Here is a 6307-nt window from a genome sequence, read left to right on the forward strand (position 1 = left end):
TGTGTGTGTGTGTGTGTCTGAATGTGATTGTATTTCGTCATATCGCAAACATTTGTGATATCAGATAGGTTAAGATATTAAAAAGTAATTGGTGATTTTTTTCGACAGTGTTGCATGATGGGAATCTAGTGGTTCACTGATATAATCTAGTAAACAAAATAAACTACTTTTTCACTACTCTGTGTGCAAGTGCATTCCTAAACGGCATTTAACGCAGGTCGATGTGATATGATATTATCAGAACACAAAGTGGTTACCGTTAGCGGAAAATGTTGGCACTGGAGAGACTTTTCCTCCACTAAGCAAAAGAGATACTGTAATCAAGAAGGTGGTTCAGCCGGTGTGGGGCTCAGCCATTGCACTCTGGCTGTGCTGACCCCTTGCGAATTTTCCAAATGTGTGAATCTCGATTGCAAAATTTATGGTAGTGCTCGTTTGCGCTTTACCCTGATGTCTTTGTTAATGATAAACCGTTGCTTGGCGGCAGGCTTAAGGATGACTTGAGTCAACTGACTGTGCTTATGGAGATCTTTGAAGTCAGTTGTGAAGGAGACTTTGTGGACCAATCGAAAGGTGGAAACATTTGTTTGTAAAATATTGTTGGCATTTTGTCGAAACATTATGTTGCGAAATGCAGCATTGTATTTATGCCACGCTGGTACTTCAATCAGGAGATAGTTGGGAAGCCACTCTAACCCCCCCCCCCCCCCCGGTCATGATGTGTCATGCGCTTCCAATATGAAATTGTCCATACATGCGTTCCTCCTTAGCACAGAACAATGCAATAGGTTTTCAACATCCAGAGCTTTTGTGTATTTATTGTGGCTAGTAGGATAGCTGCATGGGAAACTTTTGCTGATGATGTATTTGTCAGAAGTCATTGTATTTGTCCGTTTTTTCCCACAAGGCTGAAATATGTGCCCTCGCTTAGAAATGTTTGCAAGGTTTGTTTGTATTTCATCCAACTATCTGTGCTAAAAAGTGATGGCTACAGTATATGTAATTTCTTCCACTTTTTGAGTGAGCCAAAGTTCAAGCTGCTTATCTAATTGGTGAGAATGCAACGTCTGTTTATCAGACTCACTTTGACTTTATATGGTGTGCAAAGAGATGCACCTTTGCTTACGGCCATACCAGCCTGAATACGCCCATCCTGATTGGAGAAGTGACGACAGGTGCGAGTGTTTGAGCTGTGAGTAAGTGTTTGCTGGAGAGTGTTTGCTCGAGAGCTATTTTTGTTAATTATTTGGATTTCGAAAAATAATATTTTTGTTCTTGCATTTGAACACTTAAGTTTGGTTAGTCTTCCCCCCTTGCAGTTTTGCTGCTTGGGGGAGAGTTTTTTTCGGATTCATTTTTTGAATTGCTATGACGGACAACATGGAAACGACAAACGGAATGGACAAGGACAACGAAATGCGCAACGGAAGAAAAATGAAGATAAAGAAGGAATGAAATATGGCAAAGAATACACGGTGGCAATTGAGTTGGAAGGAGAAGACAAGGTGACGACAATGGAACTACTACGAGCAATTAAGGAGGTTTATTCAGTATGGAATTTACGTTACAGCAGTTTTACTAAATGCACTACCATGTGGTTTTTAAACTTTCACAAAAACTGCCGTTTTGACCCCTTTCCCAACATTTTACAGAAAACAATGTTTTCTATATAAAATCTACCCCTAATCTTCAGCTTTTCAAGCAACAAGTCGGATTTCAAATCGGGTCTACCAATCTGTAACTAGAGCTATTTTTTGTAACCCTTCGCCTGTTTTTCTGGCTTCGGTAAAAAAATGTCAGAAGTTAGCAGATTCATTAAATTCAAAACAACTTTCACAAAAACTGCCGTTTTGACCCCTTTCCCAAAATTTTACAGAAAACAATGTTTTCTATATAAAATCTACCCCTAATCTTCAGCTTTTCAAGCAACAAGTCGGATTTCAAATCGGGTCTACCAATCTGTAACTAGAGCTATTTTTGTAACCCTTCACCTGTTTTTCTGGCTTCGGTAAAAAATGTCAGAAGTTAGCAGATTCATTAAATTCAAAACAACTTTCACAAAAACTGCCGTTTTGACCCCTTTCCCAACATTTTACAGAAAACAATGTTTTCTATATAAAATCTACCCCTAATCTTCAGCTTTTCAAGCAACAAGTCGGATTTCAAATCGGGTCTACCAATCTGTAACTAGAGCTATTTTTGTAACCCTTCACCTGTTTTTCTGGCTTCGGTAAAAAATGTCAGAAGTTAGCAGATTCATTAAATTCAAAACAACTTTCACAAAAACTGCCGTTTTGACCCCTTTCCCAACATTTTACAGAAAACAATGTTTTCTATATAAAATCTAACCCTAATCTTCAGCTTTTCAAGCAACAAGTCGGATTTCAAATCAGGTCTACCAATCTGTAACTAGAGCTATTTTTGTAACCCTTCGCCTGTTTTTCTGGCTTCGGTAAAAAATGTCAGAAGTTAGCAGATTCATTAAATTCAAAACAACTTTCACAAAAACTGCCGTTTTGACACCTTTCCCAAAATTTTACAGAAAACAATGTTTTCTATATAAAATCTACCCCTAATCTTCAGCTTTTCAAGCAACAAGTCGGATTTCAAATCGGGTCTACCAATCTGTAACTAGAGCTATTTTTGTAACCCTTCACCTGTTTTTCTGGCTTTGGTAAAAAATGTCAGAAGTTAGCAGATTCATTAAATTCAAAACAACTTTCACAAAAACTGCCGTTTTGACTCCTTTCCCAACATTTTACAGAAAACAATGTTTTCTATATAAAATCTACCCCTAATCCTCTGCTTTTCAAGCAACAAGTCGGATTTCAAATCGGGTCTACCAATCTGTAACTAGAACAATTTTCGTAACCTTTCGCCTGTTTTTCTGGCTTCGGTAAAAAATGTCAAAAGTTAGCAGATTCATTAAATTCAAAACAACTTTCACAAAAACTGCCGTTTTGACCCCTTTCCCAAAATTTTACAGAAAACAATGTTTTCTATATAAAATCTACCCCTGATCCTCTGCTTTTCAAGCAACAAGTCGGATTTCAAATCGGGTCTACCAATCTGTAACTAGAGCTATTTTTGTAATACTTCGCCTGTTTTTCTGGATTCGGTAAAAAATGTCAGAAGTTAGCAGATTCATTAAATTCAAAACAACTTTCACAAAAACTGCCGTTTTGACCCCTTTCCCAACATTTTACAGAAAACAATGTTTTCTATATAAAATCTACCCCTAATCCTCTGCTTTTCAAGCAACAAGTCGGATTTCAAATCGGGTCTACCAATCTGTAACTAGAGCTATTTTTGTAACCCTTCGCCTGTTTTTCTGGATTCGGTAAAAAATGTCAGAAGTTAGCAGATTCATTAAATTCAAAATAACTATCATTTTGACCACTAAACCAAAGACTTTGACAAAAATATATTAGATTAAAACTTCCCTCTACTTCTCTGCTTGTCAAATGCGGAGAAGGTTTATTCAGTATGGAATTTATGTTACATCAGTTTTACTAAATGCACTACCATGTGGTTTTTAAACTTTCACAAACAACTGCCGTTTTGACCCCTTTCCCAACATTTTACAGAAAACAATGTTTTCTATATAAAATCTACCCCTAATCTTTAGCTTTTCAAGCAACAAGTCGGATTTCAAATCGGGTCTACCAATCTGTTACTAGAGCTATTTTTGTAACCCTTCGCCTGTTTTTCTGGCTTCGGTAAAAAATGTCAGAAGTTAGCAGATTCATTAAATTCAAAACAACTTTCACAAAAACTGCCGTTTTGACCCCTTTCCCAACATTTTACAGTCTATATAAAATCTACCCCTAATCTTCAGCTTTTCAAGCAACAAGTCGGATTTCAAATCGGGTCTACCACTCTGTAACTAGAGCTATTTTTGTAACCCTTCGCCTGTTTATCTGGCTTCGGTAAAAAATGTCAGAAGTTAGCAGATTCATTAAATTCAAAACAACTTTCACAAAAACTGCCGTTTTGACTCCTTTCCCAACATTTTACAGAAAACAATGTTTTCTATATAAAATCTAACCCTAATCTTCAGCTTTTCAAGCAACAAGTCGGATTTCAAATCGGGCCTACCAATCTGTAACTAGAGCTATTTTTGTAACCCTTCACCTGTTTTTCTGGCTTTGGTAAAAAATGTCAGAAGTTAGCAGATTCATTAACTTCAAAACAACTTTCACAAAAACTGCCGTTTTGACCCCTTTCCCAACATTTTACAGAAAACAATGTTTTCTATATAAAATCTAACCCTAATCTTCAGCTTTTCAAGCAACAAGTCGGATTTCAAATCAGGTCTACCAATCTGTAACTAGAGCTATTTTTGTAACCCTTCGCCTGTTTTCTGGCTTCGGTAAAAAATGTCAGAAGTTAGCAGATTCATTAAATTCAAAACAACTATCATTTTGACCACTAAACCAAAGACTTTGACAAAAATATATTAGATTAAAACTTCCCTCTACTTCTCTGCTTGTCAAATGCGGAGAAGGTTTATTCAGTATGGAGTTTACATTACAGCAGTTTTACTAAATGCACTACCATGTGGTTTTTAAACTTTCACAAACACCTGCCGTTTTGACCCCTTTCCCAACATTTTACAGAAAACAATGTTTTCTATATAAAATCTACCCCTAATCTTCAGCTTTTCAAGCAACAAGTCGGATTTCAAATCAGGTCTACCAATCTGTAACTAGAGCTATTTTTGTAACCCTTCGCCTGTTTTTCTGGCTTCGGTAAAAAATGTCAGAAGTTAGCAGATTCATTAAATTCAAAACAACTTTCACAAAAACTGCCGTTTTGACCCCTTTCCCAACATTTTACAGAAAACAATGTTTTCTATATAAAATCTACACCTAATCCTCTGCTTTTCAAGCAACAAGTCGGATTTCAAATCGGGTCTACCAATCTGTAACTAGAGCTATTTTTGTAACCCTTCGCCTGTTTTTCTGGCTTCGGTAAAAAATGTCAGAAGTTAGCAGATTCATTAAATTCAAAACAACTTTCACAAAAACTGCCGTTTTGACACCTTTCCCAAAATTTTACAGAAAACAATGTTTTCTATATAAAATCTACCCCTAATCTTCAGCTTTTCAAGCAACAAGTCGGATTTCAAATCGGGTCTACCAATCTGTAACTAGAGCTATTTTTGTAACCCTTCGCCTGTTTTTCTGGCTTCGGTAAAAAATGTCAGAAGTTAGCAGATTCATTAAATTCAAAACAACTTTCACAAAAACTGCCGTTTTGACACCTTTCCCAAAATTTTACAGAAAACAATGTTTTCTATATAAAATCTACCCCTAATCTTCAGCTTTTCAAGCAACAAGTCGGATTTCAAATCCGGTCTACCAATCTGTAACTAGAGCTATTTTTGTAACCCTTCACCTGTTTTTCTGGCTTTGGTAAAAAATGTCAGAAGTTAGCAGATTCATTAAATTCAAAACAACTTTCACAAAAACTGCCGTTTTGACCCCTTTCCCAACATTTTACAGTCTATATAAAATCTACCCCTAATCTTAAGCTTTTCAAGCAACAAGTCGGATTTCAAATCGGGTCTACCACTCTGTAACTAGAGCTATTTTTGTAACCCTTCGCCTGTTTATCTGGCTTCGGTAAAAAATGTCAGAAGTTAGCAGATTCATTAAATTCAAAACAACTTTCACAAAAACTGCCGTTTTGACTCCTTTCCCAACATTTTACAGAAAACAATGTTTTCTATATAAAATCTAACCCTAATCTTCAGCTTTTCAAGCAACAAGTCGGATTTCAAATCGGGCCTACCAATCTGTAACTAGAGCTATTTTTGTAACCCTTCACCTGTTTTTCTGGCTTTGGTAAAAAATGTCAGAAGTTAGCAGATTCATTAACTTCAAAACAACTTTCACAAAAACTGCCGTTTTGACCCCTTTCCCAACATTTTACAGAAAACAATGTTTTCTATATAAAATCTAACCCTAATCTTCAGCTTTTCAAGCAACAAGTCGGATTTCAAATCAGGTCTACCAATCTGTAACTAGAGCTATTTTTGTAACCCTTCGCCTGTTTTCTGGCTTCGGTAAAAAATGTCAGAAGTTAGCAGATTCATTAAATTCAAAACAACTATCATTTTGACCACTAAACCAAAGACTTTGACAAAAATATATTAGATTAAAACTTCCCTCTACTTCTCTGCTTGTCAAATGCGGAGAAGGTTTATTCAGTATGGAGTTTACATTACAGCAGTTTTACTAAATGCACTACCATGTGGTTTTTAAACTTTCACAAACACCTGCCGTTTTGACCCCTTTCCCAA

At 36.3% G+C, this 6307-nt stretch overlaps 1 pseudogene; it reads left to right on the forward strand.

Moving 5' to 3' along the window:
- The first annotated feature begins 295 nt into the window (after positions 1-295).
- LOC129823392 (U1 spliceosomal RNA) lies at positions 296-445 on the forward strand (annotated as a pseudogene).
- Positions 446-6307: the final 5862 nt, after the last annotated feature.

This window comes from Salvelinus fontinalis, chromosome 25 (assembly GCF_029448725.1).
Source record: "Salvelinus fontinalis isolate EN_2023a chromosome 25, ASM2944872v1, whole genome shotgun sequence".
Lineage (NCBI taxonomy): Eukaryota > Metazoa > Chordata > Actinopteri > Salmoniformes > Salmonidae > Salvelinus > Salvelinus fontinalis.